A 22,088-nucleotide genomic window follows, 5' to 3' on the forward strand; every position below is an offset into this window, starting at 1 on the left:
TGCTTTATGCAGGACAAACGCTCTTCACGCATTAGGCTCTATTTGCATAGACGCGTTTGCTCAGTCTGGATAGAGTAAGTCGTGATATAGTGGTCCCGGGCAATCGATAAGTATTTCGTCGTGATGGACACTCTCTTTAATTGATATCAAACAAGGCCTTTCGTAGAGCGAGGCGGAAATTTAATTCTTACACACGTGTACACGTAGGAAAGAAGCGCAGTCGAATTTTTCGTAGAAATTCGAGCGTTATGTATACGCAATATTTACTATGTAAAAGGTAATTATCTGAAATCGATGAGCAGTTCGGCCCGCCGCCGAAACTACCCGCAAACCGCTTTGCGCAAATAACGTTTTTCGTGAAGTACGAAATAACGTACCGTAACTTTTGCAGCGGGCGTGGCGGTCTGCGGCATGAATAGAAAGCACCTTTAATTAAAAAGGAAAACTTACTGCCTGGAAAGAGATTACGAGCACATACATTCGTAGGTTTCGCATCGATGCTATATATCTTTGGTCACGGAATCTACGCTTCTTTGATCAATAATCGTAGAATTTGCAAAATAACATGAAAAATATAGATGTAAGTGTGAGATATCCCTGAAAGTCATGCCAAATATCTGTGACAAATGGTGCATGAAATTCGTATGCGTGTAATCTTCTCGTGTGGTACACTCGGCGGATTCCCGATGGATCACGTGAAAACAATCACTCACTTCATATTTTTATGATAAGTGAAAACACAATCTTGCGGAACTTCGAGCCAGGAAACATAGAATGTATTTTCGCACTGAGAAAATTGACTGCAGTTAACTTAACCGCGCAGCACGGAGTAATGTGACCGACTTACGGCTGACGGATTTCGAGCGGAATATGAATAAATTTATCGAAAGAGTACGTGGATGGGGCTAAGGGGGTAAAGAGGGTGCAAGGGTGAGGGACCGGGGTGAGAGCTCGATGGAAGGCCAAATGGTGGTGGGAGCGCGTAGGGCAGGGATAGGGGGGGCCAAAAAGAGTTTGAAACTGCTCGGGCACCCCTGTATTATAAATATCACCTATGAAAGATGGCGCAGACAGCAGCAGGGAGGCGACGGGGCTGGGGGACGCCTGGGTAAAGGAGTGGAACAGAACCGGAATTAGCATAATCAGAATAATTTCCACCAGCTGACAGCGCCCTCATTCTTTTTCCTGCGACGCGATTCTTCCGTTGCTTTATTTTCCGTTGTTTTCCGCCTTCCGTCGTCTCCTCCGCCGTCACCGCCGCCGCCGCCGCCGCCGCCGCCGCCGCCGCCGCCGCCGCCTCCTCCTCCTCCTCCTCCTCCTCCTCCTCCTCCTCCTCCTCCTCCTCCTTCACCGCCACGTCTCAGTCTCTCGAATTTTCGCGCCGTTTTCGCGGTAACGCTTGCTCGGTGCATCGCACTTTGACCTGCGTCATAAATAATATGAAGAAATTGACTTAACCTATAAATAAATGAAAAGCGTAGTGCATTTCTGAGATACCTTAATTATAGTACATGTGTGTAACGTTGTAACACTTAATGGAAAGGAAACGATATGTTTTCTTAAAGTAATCTTCTCTTGAAGAAAATATCGAGATAGGAACAATTTTCGAGAAGATGATTGAACTGACTATCAGCAACAACGAAACTTCATTAACCGTTGCACTTGACATTAAATGCTGATGCTGTGCGTCATGCGTCAGAGCCGCGAGGATCTCTAAAGACCAACTATTGGCTAGATCGATTTCTCAAGAAGAGATGCTACCAGAAAGTTGCAGGTCACGTATGGTTCGGATACTTGCCGCGGTATGGCGCCTTGTGCCGCTACGCTCGATCGTCGTTCACCTTCCATGCTTTGACTACTTTCCCCTTCCCTCTCTCCTTATTCGCCCCTTCCTCTACCTCACAAATATATCAAAGTTCATGCGTTTCTACCTAATATCACTCGCGTGCGCAAGCAAACCGACCCCTCTCTTTCTCTTTTTCGCAGCTTCTCCTCACTTCTACGGCACATCAAGTTGCGCTTTACGTGCCGGCAACGTCGACCCTCCGGCATTTCCCTTTCTGCCTCTTCCCTCTGCTCTGATCTTTATTCATTCTTTCGCCTCGCCCATTTCAATATTTCTACGTTTTAACCGAAGGAAACTCGAACGTTGTCCCGCATGCACGTGAGGCATCTAAACGCGCGTTCGATAAATCTTACAGCTCGTAACGTTGATCGTTTACACGGAATTCCGAAATGAAGTGTGAAAGTTTCGACATTAGATAGTTTTGTGAAATACGTTTAACTAGCGGAGTACAGATAACGTCACGCGAATGCCTCGTGCCAATAATTTGGCTGTTTTGAAAGTACCGCGGAAACTTGGACAGAACTCATTTTTGTGATAAGAAGTTATGTGATAATGTTATTATTATTCCTTAACACTACCTCTCTCTCTCTCTCTCTCTCTCTCTTTCTCTCTCTCTTTCTCCTTCTCTACTTTGCAGTTAATACCGTTACGAAAACGATGAAGTAGGAGGAGAGAGCGGAGTTGCTTGAAAAATATCAAAACCTCTGTGCTCCGTCTTTCGATAATAGGCCACCCTGTTTCGATATTATCCGGCCATTATTCATCCGGAATAAAAGTGGAATCTCTCGGAATCGCGCTTGCGGTAAATCCGGACAGCGAAGAACGTCTGATTCAGATTCAAATGCTCATAGATCCTGCTGTAGATCCGAGGGCATTCCACAGTCCATTGTATTTATTGGCAGAGACAGGCGGCTGTGGTGAAAGCTACCTTATGTAAGTATGCGTGTACCCATACTTCACCGTCGCTCGTGCACGTCTGATCGCGCTGATCTGTACGCGAATACGGACGTTTACGAGGACGTTTCAGTCGAGGGGGGACACCGGAACGCGCGTCAGTTAAAAGCGCGGTGTAAAAATTTGCAAACATTCTCGCCATTATCGGCATAAACATATCAGAACAATTACGATCGGCGTGCGAAAGGTCCATATACGACTGCTCAACCGAATGGAACGGTATTAATAAAGCGATGAAAAAATATCACGTATACATGCAATACTATGTGTGTTACATAGAACGTGAGATATAAAAGCAATTTCGTTGAACGAGTGTCGCTAAAAACGAATTTTTCACACAGATGCGAAGTTTAAAGGCACGCAAAGGTGCACGTAGCTCACTCACACTCGAGCGCACACAGCCACACACAGGCGTGCAAGACTTGCCACGTCACCAGCACTCGGATCCGCGTCTATCTGTCAGTTTCCAGTCTCAAACAAGATGGATGGCTGGCGAATGGAAATCATGGTTGAAACCCAACCCCATACCCTTGCTTCCTTCCACTGCGAGAGAGCGCCCCTCCATTCTGTTTGCGACCACCCTTATGCCGAGAGGGCTACCACCCCCGCGTTATTCCACACTTCGTTCTCGTATCATCCCTCTGCGCGTCTCACTCTACCTAAAATACGAATATATTTTGAAGAGACATACGTGCTATATATTTATATACATATATATATATACAGGTACATACATACATGTCGAACAATTTATAATTATCTATTCTCTATACTCTTTCATTCATAGAATCTTTTATACACGTTTATATAATTCTTTAAACAGTAGTGGTTATTAACACAAAGTATTAATACAAAGTTGTATATTAATACAAAGTTTCTTGCACACAATATTTTATTTAAAATTTTTGATTTATTTTTGCTTGTAGAAACATGCTTTTTCAGTTAACAGTTATAAAATATAATATGTCTACTATATGTCATATATCTCACACATGTGTCATTTATATATTTATATATAACAGCTTTATATACAGAATATATATAACAGAATATATATAACAGAATATATATAACAGCTTTATATATATAACAATATCTGATTACATACGCAGTACTTATAACATATTAACTATCATTAACCAAGTATAATACTTGTACACATATAAACTTAATTAGATATAAGATACATATACACACATAATTTATATATATTGTATGTGTGTATAGTATTTATATTTTTCATTATATTCATTAACATTATAGTATGAGTATTTTTCCTCCGATGTATTTTAGAACGTAACAGATATCTAACAAATTAATTTGATGTTGAATAACATATGTATATAAAAATGTAAACCTAACCAAACCTAACCTAACTTAACCCTGACTTAACCTCACTTTATCTCATCTAACCTTACATATACAGAATACCTAATAATTTGCATGATCACTCTAAGTGAGAAGAACACTAAATTTAACAACAACGTTCTTTAATGTTTTATAATTTTCGTAATAGTTAAGGTGAAAGTCCAACATTACATATATTTATTTATATTCATCTAGAGATTTTGTAAACTAATTAAAGAAATGTTGCTTGAATTACATTATATTTATAGGACTTATTCTATTGCCTCGTCATGTACTCTCTCTTCCATTAATATTACTTCATTGACTTTTAAATAATTTTTAATAATATATATATATAAAATATATAAATCTTCAAAAATATATATATAATATATTCGCTATCACAGTTCATATGGGAGAAACCCTCCCATCAAACACTTCATATTTTTTTATTTAACTATATAAAATAAGTTGTTATATGAACATAAAAGGAACATTTATCGGTGCCATGCATATGAAACATTAATCTCTCTCGTAAGAGATGCACCGCACACGCTGATAGCGAATATAGTGAGGATGGATAAACAGAATGCAACATATTAATACAACAGTGTAGCTAATACCTAGATAGTAAACATCTAAACCACATCTTAGAAATGTTTAAAATGGTCTTTATTTGATCTAGTCATCTTTTAGTTGCCTCTCCAACATATTTTATACATTTCTGTCTCAATAACTTTATAAACATTAATCTCTATACAAATTTAAATGAACAGAAAGTCAAACAATTAAAAGTTACAATTTTCATTTGAAAGTTTAGGCGCAAAAATTTTCGACAATTGTTATTTTCCTATTTAAAGACAGCCTGTTACAGGTTTAACAAGTTATTAGAACCAATGTTTTGGGATATGTCAAAATCGGTGCAAATTGATTGAGTGATATTTTCGTTAACCGTTTGCTGTTCAATCAAGCACTCAGTGAGCCAAGATGGAAGATCGGCTGAACATGATGAGTTGTTAAGGTAAGAATTTTCCTCATTCTTTGGCATGAGGCATGGCACGATTTGGTTAGAAATATCATTCGCGACGTTAGTATTAACGTAATCATTTTGTATTTGTGTATAAGCATTTGTATTACTGTTATTCTGCACGTGCTCATAATTCCACTGTTGCTGAAGAAGATTATCGTTCTGTTGCGGCTGCAGATATTGAGTAGCGGAGTAGTCGGGTTGCTGTTGACCCGAGAAAAAGCGTTGCTGTTGCTGACTGTTGGATGCAAGATTCGGTAAAACGTTGTACGTTGAAGTTTGCGTTTGTCGTGGTACAACCGGTGCGATCTCATTAACATAATTTTGTTGCGGTTGCTGAAACTCCTGATAATTAGTAATTCCATAATTCGGTATTGCTACACCGTCCTGCAGTATGTTCTGCAATGTATTATTGGAAAATCCATAGGGCGAATTGGGCATAGCATTTTGCACGATATTATTCGGTAGAACCATCGGAGTTGGTAATCTCAGCTTGCTTTTAACCATACTGAAAATATTCTCTGCTGGAATCGCGCTAAGTGTTGACATGTTCCTCGAGTAGCCCGCGGGCTTATTTTGATAGTTAGGTTCGGCTTTATCTTTCTTACATTTCATTCGTCGATTTTGGAACCATACTTTAATTTGCTTCTCAGTCAATTGGAGTGATGCCGCTATTTGAATGCGTCGTGACCTGCAGAGATAATGTCCACGTTGGAATTCTTCCTCCAACTCGATCAATTGCGCACTAGAATAGGCTGTTCTGGAGCGCTTCACTTTGACTTTTTTCTTCTCGTTTACTGAAATTTAAAGTTTATAATCAGCTGATAGTTTCCTATGCATTGCAAAACAAAGATAATTATTTTAAATAACATGCAAGCTGAACCATTAACTTTATATTCAACGTCCGTGTACATGAAAAAACAATTTTATTAGTATAATTGAATTTTTTGTTGTCTTGGGATCTGACAGATGAAGTAAAAACCTAGTTGTAGGAGTAGGAAAATTTCTGTAGGAAGTTTATATTCAATTTATTGTTTTCAGTTATCCTGATCGAATTTTACTATTTCTTCATTGATCGAAGTTTCACTACTTAATTAATGAAACAAACATTTTTTCAATCGAGATGACAAAAAGATTATTTCACGTGACCAAGTTATTTTTTTTTAGGAATTTATTGTTGTTAGCATAAATCTAATTTTTAAACAAATATTTCATAGTCGTAAATGTAGCCACAGACAAAGTGAAAAAATATAAAATGGAAAATGCGAATATTTACTTTCGGTTAAAAAAAAAGATTAGGTTACGTATTTATCGTCAATAAATATCTAACCTAACCTTTGTTTTAAATCGAAAGCAGATCTTTTATTTTTTGTTTCGTTTCTTTTGTCTTTGTCTGTGGCCATATTTGTGACTATGACTAATCGGCTAGCGATAAACAGCGGCCGCTTGCGGTGAAAAAGTCAAATTCCTGAAATATTACGTAATCGTGCGCTGTTGCGATAAAAGAAGGAGTTCGATAAAAAAGGGTTGAATATCACCGTACAAAATGGTAGGGATTGTCACCTTTGTTTGAAGTTATCTGAAAACGCCTCCTGCGATAACGGACTACAATAACGGAATGTCCTCGCTCGCAGATTTTCGGCGATCGTGCTCATTATATCACCAAATCATTATCGCGATACAAATATCTATGGAACCATTGTCAAACATCTATTGAATTATTATCAGGTGTCTATTGTATCATATGAAACATCACATGGATAACTACCGCACAATAAATATCCATCGCACCATTATCAAACATCGATCAAACATCGATAGTATTCTTTTCACGCCATTTATGATTACAAGAGGCAGTTTTCACACACATTCAAGACAGTTTTCGAAAAAAGGCAGGATCTTTCTCACATTCCTGTCCGAGGACATGGATTAAAACCCGTGCTTTATTCCTATGATATTCCTTGATGTGTCTGGGTACGCTTCCCATTATTTATATACGAAAATGTTAGTTTGTAATTGGCTATTTTGAGTGTTCTAAAAAAAATATGCACACAAATATGTTTAAACGTTGATATTTTGCGTGCGCAAGACAAGATGAGTCAAACTTCGTCACGGTCATTTCTTATTCGATTTTAATCAGCAATGAATAATTTTTTCGTTATAAATTCAGCAATGGGTCCGTTTAATCCAATAACATGGTGTAGGTGTTCGGGCTATTGTGAAGCGTTCAGTAGGTATTCTTGTGAGCTGATAGATTTCCCGCTGGGCGACCCTCGACAACACTTTACCTGACAATACTATTGCCGCGATACTTGTTTTACGCGTTTCAAACTTTTCGTCATTTCATTAAGCGATCGATAACAAAATAACACCTCATGACCACAAAATAATTCGTTTATACTATATTTATTATTGTTAAGCATAATGAATTCATATGTATATTTAAAAAATATATATATATCTGATGACGATCAGATCTGATGAGTAATGATATCTTTGTTACTACAATTGAAAAAATTCGTTGGAACGTTTAAGCCTTGATTTACAATTTTGCTTTAAGCCGTAAGCTGCATCAAGTCTTGGTTAACATAACTGAAAAGAATCAAGTGGTTGTCAAAACTTTCTACAGAAATTGTTTTATTCTTATATCCAAGCTTCTCATTTAATCCCTATTCTTCTCAGACAACGGAAAATTTCGTTACATTAATATTTTTCCATGTACGTGACAAGAAAAACGCTATTCCACAACTCGTACAAAACTAAACTGGTAAAACAAAGTAAGTTGTTTTGTTAATCAAATCCGATTGAATGGCATCATTAATAATGTATGAAGATTTAGGAATTTCAAACACAATTCTTTCATTAAAATTTACGCTAATACTAAATTATTATCGTGATATTAAGTATGATAAATACCTTGATTAGAAGCGGTGGAATCTTCTGTGGAAGATGTGGGTGATTGCTTGAGCGTCGTTTCTACATGCTGCAGATCTTGTGACACTAGGTTAGATTGCTGATTCATCGTTGATCCATGTTTGAATGATGAAGTGACGTTTCCTTCACAACTTATCCAGTCTTCTTGTATATTGTCCGATATATGAATATTTGGATTGTCACAAAACATTGTACTTCTTGACAATTGTCGCAGTTATTCGTAGACAGTGTTACCTACGCGATAGTAGGATAAACAATCACACACTCGTCAGTATGAGTACTGAATCAGTGTGTGTCAGTCGTAGTGAACTTGCCCAAACTGCGTTTATGATGTTTCGATTTTTTTTATATATGCGGTATATATTTTGGATATATATATAATATGGATTATATAATAATATGGCTTTTCACTCATAATTACACATATAGCTGAAAGAGCACACTTCTGCTCATCTAACCTGCGAGCGCTGCAACTGACGCTACTCACAACCTGCTTCTCGACTAACTAAAAATTGGGAATCTGCCTTTAACCTCCCACTTACCCCTCGCTTCTGTGACATCACACTGATACGTAATATTGATACGTCACATTCTGTCAAAGAGAAGTGGAAAGACTACCGGGAAGAGGTAGAAAACTATGATAGAGGACTTAGAGGTAGTGGTGGGAAATCTTAGAAAAGTCGTAGGAGGGATTATGATTACGTCGTCCTTAAGGTTTCCAACACAAAAAACGCATCGAAATTTTTGTTCAATTTATATTTCTCTTCTTGAAATATTGTATTTTGTTAAAATCCTCGAAGCACGTAAGTTTATTAATGGTGTAAATACTGGATGCTGTAATGCCTGCGATTTTCGCAACAGCCATCAAGAAGTTAATTAAAGAATAATAGTGCGAATGAGTGTGATGGAACAGTAAGACGATACAAGAGTGAATAAAGATAAGCGGCAGGTAATGTTAAACTGAGTAAACCTTGACTGGGTACCAGTTCGCTACCAATATCACACAAGTGTGATGTATCAATTTCTCACCATGGACACATTCTGCAAAATATTCAATTTACTTAACAGTGTAAACTGTGTACAGCGTGGTGAGCGATTTTCAATTCAAGCGTGGTAGTGAATATATTAACTATTGTGAAAATCGTCAAACGGTATCGAACCTTTTCGTCTAATTCAGCGCGCTTTACTTGTCAGACATCTTGCATATTGATGCACGGTAAATTTTCGATTTCATAGAGAGACACTTCCTACGAAGTTATATTATGAAATAGCGATGGAGGGGAGAAAGAAAAACGCGAATCGGTTCAGGGTCCGGGCTTCAAGATACGAAACCGAGAGATTGATCAGCGTCATCCTGTCCGTCTATCCCTAGACTCCTCCGATATTCCTCCTCCTCTTTCGCCATCGCGAGATTCTATATTCTCTTTTTGCCCATTTCGCGTCTCTTTCCTGCGCTCTCTCCTTTTTCTTCCTTTCTTCTCCGTCTTTTCTCTCCTCACGGAATCAGCCATTCTCCATCCGCGCCAGAGAGCTGTCTGCAGATCCGCGCCACCGGTTTTCCAACCTTCCTCGCCCACCCTAAGGGCGAACACCCTCCGACTCTCGGCCACATTCACCCCTCACCGAAGCTTCCTCGTCGTCTGAGCGTCCTCTTTTTCTACGCCTGCTTGTTCCGTAGACAAAGATCGTTGCGATAGAAAAAGAAGGCCAACGAGTAATAGGAGGGTGAGTTACACTGTAGGAAGAGAAGAGAAGACAAGGAAGAGAGAATGAGAGAGGCGAAGGAGGGGGGGAGAGAGAGAGAAAGAGAGCGAGAGAGAATCCTCTCGCTTCTTTTGTTAATTCTTTTTTTGCAATCAACTTTTTGAACGTTATCACTCGTCCACACCTTTTTCCTTTTCGTCACCACTGAAAATTATCGCAGTGTCGTCGTATCGTTTTATTCGTGCTACAATTTAGGGATATTTTAGTTAGAAGCTCATAAAATTAATTGCAAAAAGGCATATGTCATTAAGTACGACGAAAAATTTTATCTGAATCTTTTATGCAACAAAAGCATGTAGAAATAACATAAGAATATTGTTATTTATGACAATATACATTTATGACTATAATCATGGTGCACAAGTAAAAGTTAATTAGATGGTAAGTATATTGTTGATTACATTTAATTTGGATAAATTAGATGCTACTGGCTACATACATGAGATATATAGCTGACATGCATACATGCATGTGTACATGATTAATAATCAAATATCTTTAATATTATTCAATAGTGACGTATATATTTCTCCTCCAGAGGTCCAACGACCTCCAAATTTGTAAGCACGTAATAATAGATAATTATAGCGTACTTTGCGTGGGGTGTGTGTATGTATGTATGTGTGTGTGTGTGTATGTGAATAGTCCCTGAGATATCGGGCCGCATATTGCTGTAGAGAGTAACAGAGATGGTGGACGAAGGAAAATATTTTAACCGCAAGAACGAGTGAGCTGACATCAGGAAGAAGGAGAGACGGGTATGAAGGGCTTGGTTAGAATATGGGGAGATAGTAGACAACGTGCATAGGTATACAGAGACGGGTGAGTAAGGCGGTGGAGGACAGGAAGAAGAACGGGTGGGGGGGAAGTAAAGGGAGGGTCGGTTGAAGTAGGAGGGTAAACCTTTCCCGACCCTTAGCAACGCTCTCGCGACGCGCTATCCTACGGATAACATCAGCGGCTTCAGGGCAGGAAATGAAAATCGCGCCGACACTGTTTAATTTAGATAAAAGCATATGTTACACGACGAATAGCGTCGCGGGTTGGTATATCCTTGAAGAGGCCACATTATGTCTTTAGAAGCAATCTGAGTGAGGGTGCACACGGCGGGAACGGAGATGTCCTATTTTCGTTCACTTGTCCGTGTTGCACGCGTCGCATATAATTCCCTAAGACGATCATATATAATTCCCTAAGACGGTGCATTGAATTATATAATATATATGTGATATATTCACGCACTGCATACATATGTGTATGTGCACGCGTGTACACATATAAACACTCATACACACACACACACACACACACACACACACACACACCACACATGCAAACACACACTTTCATTGGAATTCATTGGAATTTACCAGATACAAAGGTAATATTCCTAAAACATTATTAGAGATAATCGATTGCCTAAAGCGATTTTTTCCTAATTAAGCTAATCGACGATTGACTCATCTGACAGAACGGAGTCAATATAGAACATAAAAGATCGTAGGTTGTTAAGATTAGTAAGGAATTAGTAAGGAATTCTCGCATTCTTTCTCTTTACAACATGTATTCAAAATTGTTGTCACTCAAATATGCTCTATTTTATTAACATACATAGAATTATAAAATTTTTGTTTATTAAATCAAGTATTTAATCTTCGACAAATACACAAAAATTGCAGTCGGCAATTCTGCTGGATTATTATCTATTACAATCGGAGTTTGAAGAAAGACCTTAAAATATTATATAAAATATGTGTTAAAGTAGGGGTTAATATAGGAAACTGTTATCACAGGTTGATTAAGTTTTTAGAAGGTATGTGAGTGAATAATATTTTTTAGATTTCCTAGTTTGGTGGAAAAGCATATATTCGATAGAAATGATTACATATTTGTAATGTACTGCATACATCATACGCTCTTAATATTTATTTATCAAGCGTTTAGTATGATTTTCAATTTTACATACATATGTACACTTGGTTTTAGGACGATTTCAACTTTCAATAAAGTTTGAAACGCAACTGATGAGCTGATAAGGGAACTTAACTTCTGACCATTAATCAAAAACAAGTTCTCTCCTTGAACTGTCGGCTGTGTTCCAAATTGCATCGAGAAAATGTGTTGAAATTTGAAATCAGGTGTATGATTGAAGTTACCTTACTGATAGGCATATATGGCGCCTGATACAAAGTACGAAACTTTTTCCACTGCGCGCCAGTGCTACCACTTGCGTCACTCAGTGGACAGTCGCGCCAATATAAACCTAACCTAACCTAACCTAACCTAACCAGAAACGCGGGCAATAAGAAAGTAAAATAATATTGCACGTGAGCGTAACTTATATTGAAGATATTAGTGACCTATTTTCACAACTATTTTATAACATGAATCTAAAAATGTTTTATAACATATTCTACCGTCTTTTTTCATTAAATCGTATTTGTATTTTATAACTGATTATTTCAAAGTGTTTTCCATCTAATAGCTTTACAAACGTTAGATTTATTCGGATTAACCCGATCATGTTAACGCATCGCTTAAGATCGAAGAAAACGACGGTATTCGGCAGGATGAGTTGAGAATCGTTTTTACTGAAGATTGGAACTTGGTCTTGCGCAAAAACTATTCACGGATATGACGTGTTTTTATCAGCGCTACCTCGGTGAAACCACGAAGAGCTGTCAACTTCAAGCAGGATGCCGAGATTCGCGCGAGCAGATAGAAAAGGCATAGCACTTTTATACTCTGGAGGTTAAAGTTTAGGAAGTTATTTTGACTTTCGGGGTTGAATGCCTCCGCCTACGCCGTACCTTAGCGGGAAAAGCAACCTTGTCAGCTTAGTTGACGTCTCCCGTCATAGCCACCCTTGCCATCGTGGATCTTCTCTTTCATCATCCTCTTAGCTATATCTTCTCTTATCCGACTATGCGCTTGTATTGTCATTCGTATCGAGTTAGTTGTTTTTTAATTACATTTTTCTTTTATTTCTTTTTTCCGACGGCTCTCTTTAAGATCTACGAGATGATCATTAGATAAATTTATCGATCAGTGAATCCATTTAGTCCATTTAGTTTGACATTTCGACATAATCTACAGAACAATATTTTTTAAAGACCAAATGTTGATAATTATCATGTTTCGAAGCATTCGGTAGATTTCATCTTTTCCTCATATCTTCTTCAAATTCATTTAAATTTCATCTGTTTGCTCTATCGAAGTATTTTCATGGTATTTTTATTCTCGTATCTATTCCACGCGCGCAAGAAGTTATCGATCTTTCAGTAAAAATTTGCTCAATACAAAATTAGTAGCCTGTCACTATCGACAACCAATCCGCACGTCATATTTTATATATACGAATATTTCTTATTACACAAATTACACAGATCTCAGTATCTGCTTGGAGACACGTGGCCAATGGATGGCGTTCATCGTGCAATGCCTACAGCGTGCCTTCCTTCAAGCGCGTTGCCAGGTACAAGGGTAGCGCGGAGAGTTGCTTGCGGAACGGATGATATATTATCGGGCGCTGTTTGCACTTTGACAACATCGCCGGGCATAAAAACGCTGACTCATTTAAAGCGGCCCCCGGGATTGCGCGGCGCTTCGGGAGGATCCGCGTGCCACCTCCCCCTGCCTCTCTCCCTTCGGCCTCGAGCCCTCCTCTCTTTCGATCCTCCGGTGTTCCAGCCACCCACCCGACCTCCCTTTTCCGTTCCGGCGCAAACCACCACCCCAATTGCACCCCGTCGTTCTTCTTCCCACCATCCTCGCTTTGTCCACCGGCTCCTCGTCCCAGCTTCCACCGCATCTCGGCCCCGCGACTCTCCTGCAGGTCCCACAAACCTATCCAGCATCTCGTGACTCTCTTTTCTTCCGCGCCAACGGCAACCGGACTCATCCTTCGTCCGCTCTCCCGCCTTCATCCCCCTCCCCCTCTTCACGACCTCGCTCCTTTCCCCGCGTTACCGGCAAACTGCTTCCAACATTTCCCATGACCTGCTCTTTCTCTCGCTCTCTTTTCTTCAGGACTTCTCCTTTTCCTCTTGAAGAGCTCTTGAAGCGTCGACGAACGGTCGTTTATAATTGCGATTCTTCGCATAATTTGTATTAAGGCTAATTAATTGCAATGGCTTGTATAATTCAGTTCACTACCCTTTTTCCCCGTTGCTTGCTCACAATCACGGGTGTTCACTGTGGTTTTGGTATTAAGGATTATCATTGGATTAAATTTGCGGCGTCGTCGTTTCAACAAGCGAATTCGTTTATGCGTTTCCACATTTGTTACGCATTGCTCATTGAGTTATTGGAAGAAAAACAAAAGACGTTGACTTTGTACATTGATCCAAACCGATCACGCATAGATGTCTTACGCTCTTTAGCTTCCAGGATTAGGAATCTTACGCAAAAGTTGATAAGTAGGATGGGGTGAAATGTGGGTCGCAAAGCTCCCTCGAGTGGATTCAGTGGGGTATTCAATGGGGTAAATGGGGTATTGCATATTAAATACGCAGATAGGGGGCTATAACGGTAAAGGGAGGAAGCAGAATAGCTCAGGATTTGAGAGGAACGTGTGGAGCAATGTGTGTAAGCTTGATGCGGTTATTGATTACGGGCCACTGTCATTGACGACCCGTCATATGGAAACGGTGACCGTTTTTCGTCACGCACACACCGATATGTGCGCACGTGCACGTGCATGGACACTTTGGAATTGTGAAAAAATTCTGTTGTATTCTAATCGTTTATTAAATTAGTTCTCTCGGTTATCGATCAGACGTTGCATTCGTCGACAATAGCGACTTAATGTGCTGAAACTATTTTGGAATTGTTTATAATCTCGAAACGATATAACCTCAAAACCAATTAGTGTTTCGGCATTTTCAATAAAATATTTGTTGAAATTGATAAATAATCTGATGCGATTCGTAATCGTTTGTACGGAAAAAAGTCTGCGTTGTTATAATTAACGCAAGCTGCAATAGGTAGAAAGTCGGAAAGAAATAGAGCGGGAGGCTCGACGACGTATGTCTCCAAAAGCCGCGGAGCTCAGCGTTGAGTGATCGCCGCTCAGTCGACCTCGTAACCGGCGCCATATATCATTCAAGATGGCTGACATCTCACGCTGTTCGGAGAGAGACAAGGGTGACAACTCTCCCGTCTCTGCTTGCTACTTTTGACTGGCTACGTCTACGCCTTCGCTGATAATCGTGTTAGAGAGATATCAATCTTAAATCGATGGTTTTCCTCTGGTGCAAACTGTATTAGTATACACCCTTCAATTAATATGATTGCAATAAAATTGTACATTAATAAAAGTTGCGCAAACTTTTTTATTATATCACAAAAGTTATATACACGGTAAAGAGTATTTGAGAAAATTACACGTTATGAAGCATATACGACTCATTAATTATGTTATTAAAGTATCTCGTTTATGCAGAATAACAAAATATAAATAATGTAGTAGTTTAAAATACAATTACAACATATAATTATAGTTTTCAATTTGTAATTTCAATGGCGAATGGATCAGTTAAAGCATACGTATTAGGAAGTAAATATAGAGCGCACCATTAATTCTTCCCGTGGAAATTCAATATAAGGCTTCAATATTCAAACTATGCATGCCCTGTATCTATTTGTAATCCTGAGATAATGTCAGTATTGATCGATTACGTTGTATAAATAATTAGAGGACTATTAAAAGCCAATCAATTTGCATTCGTGGATTAACCACATGGATAAATAAACTAATCAAATAATTGAATGGTCAGAGAAAGTGAGCTTTAGGTTCATTTATGGATTTAAATTTATATGAACAATGCAATTACATATAGTAATACTATCCAATTAGCACAATTTAATCTTACTCATACATTTACATACATGTTATTTAAAGAAAAAGAAATCACAGATATTAATTTCAGAAAAGAAAAATAGTAGTCGAGAGAGAACTATCTTTTTCAGTACCATCTATCGTCTACAAATGTGCTTTAATATGAAATGTCCCATAGGTCGGTAAACTAAATTCCTTCGCAGTAAACTACCTTATTAGCGTCAGGTTTATCCACTCTAGCGAGCTAGATTAATCCAACTATTTTCTTCTTTTGGTGCAAAGAGTAAAAAGAAAAGTAAAATATAGCAATTGTCAAATTGAAAGGAAAGATAATTATGAAAGTTCTGTAAAATTAAATTAAATTAAAATTATGGTATGGTTGCTTAGATATCCGAAATGATCATAAATTCGTTGATTGAGATCTGAACCGTTGTTAGTACAGTTAGTAAAGAATTAACGAGGAATCGTATCGAATTCTCTTCTGTTGTTTTCTTTCTATTATTGCTGCTATTATTATAACTCAAGGATTAACTATTCGGATAACATAAATATGTTCATGAAGATAGTCATGTATCAAAAATAATATTTAGAATTCAGCAATTGTCTTTCTTTAATTTCTCAAGAAAATTATATATAAACAGATTTGGAACAATGACTCATTTGTTCTTTGAGCTTTTGTTAAGCGATGCTCGACTTATTGTGCTCATTTTTCAATTTCTGTACGATCCTGCTATTTCCTGCTTTCCGTTTCCAAGCAAATTATGTTAGCAGGACACCTGGGTGGAAAGGTAAAGGACGGCAACTTTTGAATTGTGGTCGTTTCATAGATACCTGGATATCCTGAATGCTACCTATTTTATACAGGTCAGGGATGAATAACTTGTATGTGTGTGTATAGAGTCTACAAGTCAACTCTATCTCGGTCTACCAAACAATATTGTAGATGTATGCAGAAATTTTTCTATTAAAATACGATAATCGAAAATTTATCGATGATATTTTCATCAAAAATTTATCATGATACTTTCAAATTGTAAAGTTTCTGGCGCAATGGGATCCGTGCCTTGCCCGAAAGGTGGCGTAAGGTCATAGCAAGTAAAAGGAGATCTTTTATAATTGAACATATATGTATCTTTTTGGAAATTAAGTTCAGATTTTAGAAAAAGATAAAAAGAATGTTTGCATACGCTCAATAGATATATATATCATATGCACATTTCAAATTGTAAAATAATATCTAATGTAATTTTTGATATATTATTAAATAAGAAAACTAAAGAATGTTTTGCCTATGTGCTCTTTTTAACGTTTAGTAAGAGTGACATTTCAACATTTGGCGTTTCTTTTAAAAATAATGAATGTTTAGACTTTTAAAGTTCCGTAGAGAATTAAAATGGTATAAATGCGTTTTGCAATATTGCACTATATATAAAATACTATTTTTCTCTTCTAAGCGTTGTATAATGTGAAATAAATATCGAGAAATTTAAGAAAAGATAACTGTATATACTGTAACATATAAATTGAATATGATAATATTATTATTTTCCGCAGGATTATCGAAAACTAGAAGCAGTTCGGCGTTTATGCTGTCTCGAGCGGAGAAGCTAATATATTCTTGGAAGCAATATTCAGTATATATTTCTAGAAGGAACGGCTAGCTTTTTATAAAGACAATATAGCCCGTCTATCTATCATACACTGAAGTAATATTGGCATGCCCATCGGATGTAATATTGAAATTGTACTTTTTGCAATATGAAAGTTATTTATGAAACGTAGTAGGCAATATAGGAAACATGCAAGGATGGTGTCGGCATCTGATGGTAGCGTTCTGATATGATGTGATGTGATGCGAGGAGGATCGTGCTCGTTGAGATATATAATGCATGGATAAAATGCTTCGACGTATGAAACGTCTTGCAAAATAAATTATAAAAATTTGCAAGGTAAATCGACAGAGAATCTTTATTTTTTCATATTTTTTCATAATTATATTCTTCTCTCACGTTGTGTTTGCAGTGTTAAAAGTTTTCATCATTATTTTAAATCCTCTATTTATTATCATCGTTATTTTAAGAGTTTTTTTCTTTTTTGTTGTATTACGCTTACGTATTGCCTTTATATTTCTTGTTCTATGAATGATCAGACATATAATTTTTTATTACGTAACAAATTTTATTTATATCAGTACGTAGTATAAAACACGACGACATTATTTACGTGATCGACTTTCTATAAAATCTCTTCCTATTTTGTAAAATAGCTGTAGCAACGTGTAACGTGTACGGTTAGAGCCTACCGAAGAGACAGCTGTTCGACGGTTGGCTGCGCTATTCGATTGTCTCGCTCTTGATGATTGATGATCGTTCGGGGTAACTGTGCTGCCATGCCTTGACTCTGTCTTTTCCCTCTTTTCCTTTCAACTTTTTCGTTTTCCGGACGATTTTAGTGCAACGTATCGGGTTGACGCATAACGTTGAGTTCTTTTTTTGGACTCGTTAAGAAAAATTATGGGAATAAGGTGACTCGCATAAATACAACTGACAGGATATCGCTGAACTTGCAACTAAAAGAAAAAGGTACAAGAGTATGAGCAATCGCCTCCCGCGGTATACAAAGTGAGAGAGTAAATTTATATACAATAGATACAGATAATACAAATAATGTCTAATTTTATAGTAACACGCAGAGGAATGGCGAAATAATAAGAATGTATAATTCGCGAATGCTGCGACGCTGTTGCATTCAATCAACAACAGATCGAGCTGTCAATGCCACGGCTCTTGGAAATTTTTCACCGGTGCATTTTCCTGTCCGTCCTACCCGCTTCTTTGTCGCAATCTTTCTTCCACGCATATCATCATGCGGTCGAATTACGAGCTTTTAATTACGTGTTTGCGGTGAGGATCAAAGCGCTGATGAACGCCTGTGCATAAAAACAACACGTTGCAAGGCATCGCGACCGAAGACATCAGTAACGCGGCAGCATCGTATGCGACACAGAGGCGATATCTCTCTCGTCCCAACCCCTCGTATTTCTCATCGCCGAGCTGCCCTACCCGGCTACCATCACGACGGATTCGCCGTCTGCTACTATCTCCGTCCATCCCTCGTTCCCCATCGTCGCCCCTGTCTCGTCCGACGACTACCGGAGCTGCTCTCGTCATTAGGCCAACGAGATTTTATTAAACTGCTCCTCCGCGCGCATAGGAGGCATTTTGTTCTCTCGCTTTCTCCGTTTCTCTATCTCTTTTTCTGCCCCCATCCATCCCTCTCTCTCTCTCTCTCTCTCTCTCTCTCTCTCTCTCTCTCTCTCTCTCTCTCTCTGTGTCTCTCTGTCTTTCTTCCTCTATGTCTCGCTCGCACCTTGCAGTTATTACATGCAAAGTGAAAAAGTTGCCCATCGGTCTGACCATTATTTCACTCGTTGCTCGCGCACTTCTCCGCGGGCCAGCCTCCTCTCATGTGCGTGCGCGCGGTACTTATGCGAGCTCCTGAGTGTTCTCTTATTACCTTTTTGACTTCTCGGGGTCGGCGTGAGCAGCTTCATGCCGCGTGTTACAAATTAAGTTACATAAATTCACGCGTGTATCCAGATATTACGGACCGTGCGCGCCATACCGCGGCTGATTCCCGAGGGCTAATTTCCTGCCGGCCTTTCCTACAGAAACGCGATATCCGGCGTTTCGTTTTGCTCGAATGAGAGCCGCAGATGAAGGGCCCCGTACCGTTGCCAATCGAATTTGACGTCTCGACCGAGGAGATCTCCACTTTGTCTCACGTTGTAATACGTATTATCTACGCAAACATCGGCGCGACGCTTTGCGCTAATCGCTCAATCACTGCTCACACGTTACAATTGATCGCGATTCTTTATTTTCGCAGTGCAAAGGGATTTGCGCATTTGTAATAATTAAAGAGAGAATTTGTGTGCCGCGTTTAAAAATAATGAAATAACAAATAATTAATTAAAAATTTACAAATAATTCACATAAATAAACAATTCAATAGATAATATACAAAAATAATTCACAATTTATATTTCGAGATATGTATAACACAAACGAATAAGAGAGACTCACCGCAATTTCTCCATTGTCGCGTAGCTCAATTTCGGATGTACGGTCATCGGGCGCTTCACAAACTTGTACGTAGCACAAAACACAAAAAGGATAGCGCGTTACATTGAAATCGTAGCTTTATCCGCGGAAAACTCAGAAATTCGTCTTACGCCTATTGCGCAAATAAGCCAACTGAAAACGCATTGACATCGCAAGTCACCAGACTGAGAGAGGGAGCGTCGGAGAGGTGGCGGAAGAAGAGAACGAGCCTGGTGCTGAATGGCGCCCTACCTGGTCCCCGAAGTCATAAATCATTCCCCCGCGATACTACCCCTCGGCGTTTTCCTGCACCATAACACCGCTGATCGGCGAACGGTCAACATCACCTGGAGCGCATCATGAAGAGAGGACCTTGGCCGTTTTTCGCGAGGAAACCTCGAAAATAAGATATTTTATACGAAGACAGGTATTATATACATAAAATATTTACTGAAGCATGATTCTCTTTCTGGTCATAAAACTTCGAGATATGTCTACGGTACACTTTTGTCAGTGATATCAACAGGAGAAAACTTTGTTTTCTCCTACTTTCCTCCTTTCTTCTTTGGGACCATTGTTTATATGTGAACAAAATATATTGCTGCTTTTTGTGAATAATTATTGCAAGTGATTTAGTGCAAATGTGAAATTATGATTATTCGCTATGACTTGAGTAATTTGGCATTTAATAATGTAATGAAATTTCTCTATCTCTTCATATATATATATATATTTGCTATTGATATTTTTCAATAACATGATATGTTTGAAATTTGTGAAGAAAGAGAGAGAGAGAGAGAGAGAGAGAGAGAGAGAGAGAGAGAGAGAATTTAATAAAGAATGTAGGTAGATATCTTAAAGAACAGAATTGTCTGTTGCACATCAAATTAAATTAATAGGTGGTTGTTATTAGGTGGCATTAAAGCCGGGTTTTCTTGATGAGAGACCATAGATTTCAACAACACAGATTCAGAATGATCTCCTTTATTGCATGGTAGCTTAATTAGTTATATTTTGGCTTATATCCTATACAGGCATGCTTGTATCTTGAACTGAAGAATATCATCACTTTCCTTTTTTCTTTACGTTTTACTGAGAATTTTTATCGACCGGAACAATTAACCGCCAATTAATTATATGTTATTTTCACGTGCAATATGGCTCAATTATATCGAGATTTTCTGTTTAATATCAGTATGTAATTTTAGAAATAATAATGTATTTATCGAGTTGTGAATATATATATATATATTTATAAAAGAAAATGTAACTATAAATGTAATACAATCACATATGAGATATATTCTAATTTTGAGGTAAACAGAGTTTAATTATAATTATAAATGAAAAAAAGATGATCTTTCCAATATACAAGGATGTTTAATTCATAATATTGATTTTATGAATTCATGACATTAATTTTATAAATTCTTAAAACATATATTACATGTTTTATGATAAATTATTATTATTATAAATGTTTTTATTGCTACTAAAAATTATTTAACGTAAATTCGCGAAAAGTAATATATTTATAAATTATATTATGAATAAGTGTATAGAAGACTATACATAAAAAATATATAGTTTTGGGATTTGACAGCAACAAATTTTTAACTGCTTAAGAAATTAAGAAATAAGCTTAAGAATAAGCTTCGTAACGTAGTTAATGCCATCTGTCGGTGCCCTTAGAAAATAGTGTCAGAGAGTGTACAAGAGATGACGCTGTTGCACCAATTTATCGTGCTTTTTTCCTCGGTAGAGATTTCACGACAGAGATTCTTCAGTTATTATCGTCATTGATTATCTTCGTATATAAAAATATATCTCTGCTGAGTTATATCATTTTAAGCACTTGTGCTTGAGTAATATATTTTGATTGTTTAATCAAACTCGGTAATAGTGTGTCTTCTTTCTGCAGTTAAGTTAAATACGCTAGTATGTGTATTTAGCACAAAATTATTTTCGAGCATTTTTCCGTTGCCATAAAAAATATTATAATTAAGTTATTTCCTTTTATAAATTAAACGTAAAATATTTCATTTATTCGAGTCTATTATTCCGGTATATAGAATATTATATTTATATTGAGTAAGAGATTACATATGTTATCCTTTGTATACATTAACTATTTATCAAGTCACAATCTAAATGCGTTATAGGAATTTAGATCTAGAATCATATTGTGATATGATTTAATAAGAAGAATTAAATATGTCCATCTGTATCTGTGTATTTTGTTCGTATGTTTATTTTATATAATGTCATATTATA

General features: G+C 37.6%; 1 long non-coding RNA gene across 1 annotated transcript; it reads right to left on the minus strand.

The window, feature by feature from the left end:
* Positions 1–17,948: 17,948 nt before the first annotated feature.
* On the minus strand, positions 17,949–20,233 carry LOC112589093 (uncharacterized). Its single transcript, XR_003113251.1, has 3 exons — positions 20,067–20,233; positions 19,797–19,858; positions 17,949–18,280 (listed from the first exon to the last, which is right to left on the minus strand). It is a non-coding gene; the product is annotated as an uncharacterized LOC112589093 (long non-coding RNA).
* Positions 20,234–22,088: the final 1,855 nt, after the last annotated feature.

The sequence above is a fragment of the Harpegnathos saltator genome, unplaced genomic scaffold (assembly GCF_003227715.2).
Source record: "Harpegnathos saltator strain DR-91 unplaced genomic scaffold, Hsal_v8.6 scaffold4, whole genome shotgun sequence".
NCBI classification, from domain to species: Eukaryota; Metazoa; Arthropoda; class Insecta; order Hymenoptera; family Formicidae; genus Harpegnathos; species Harpegnathos saltator.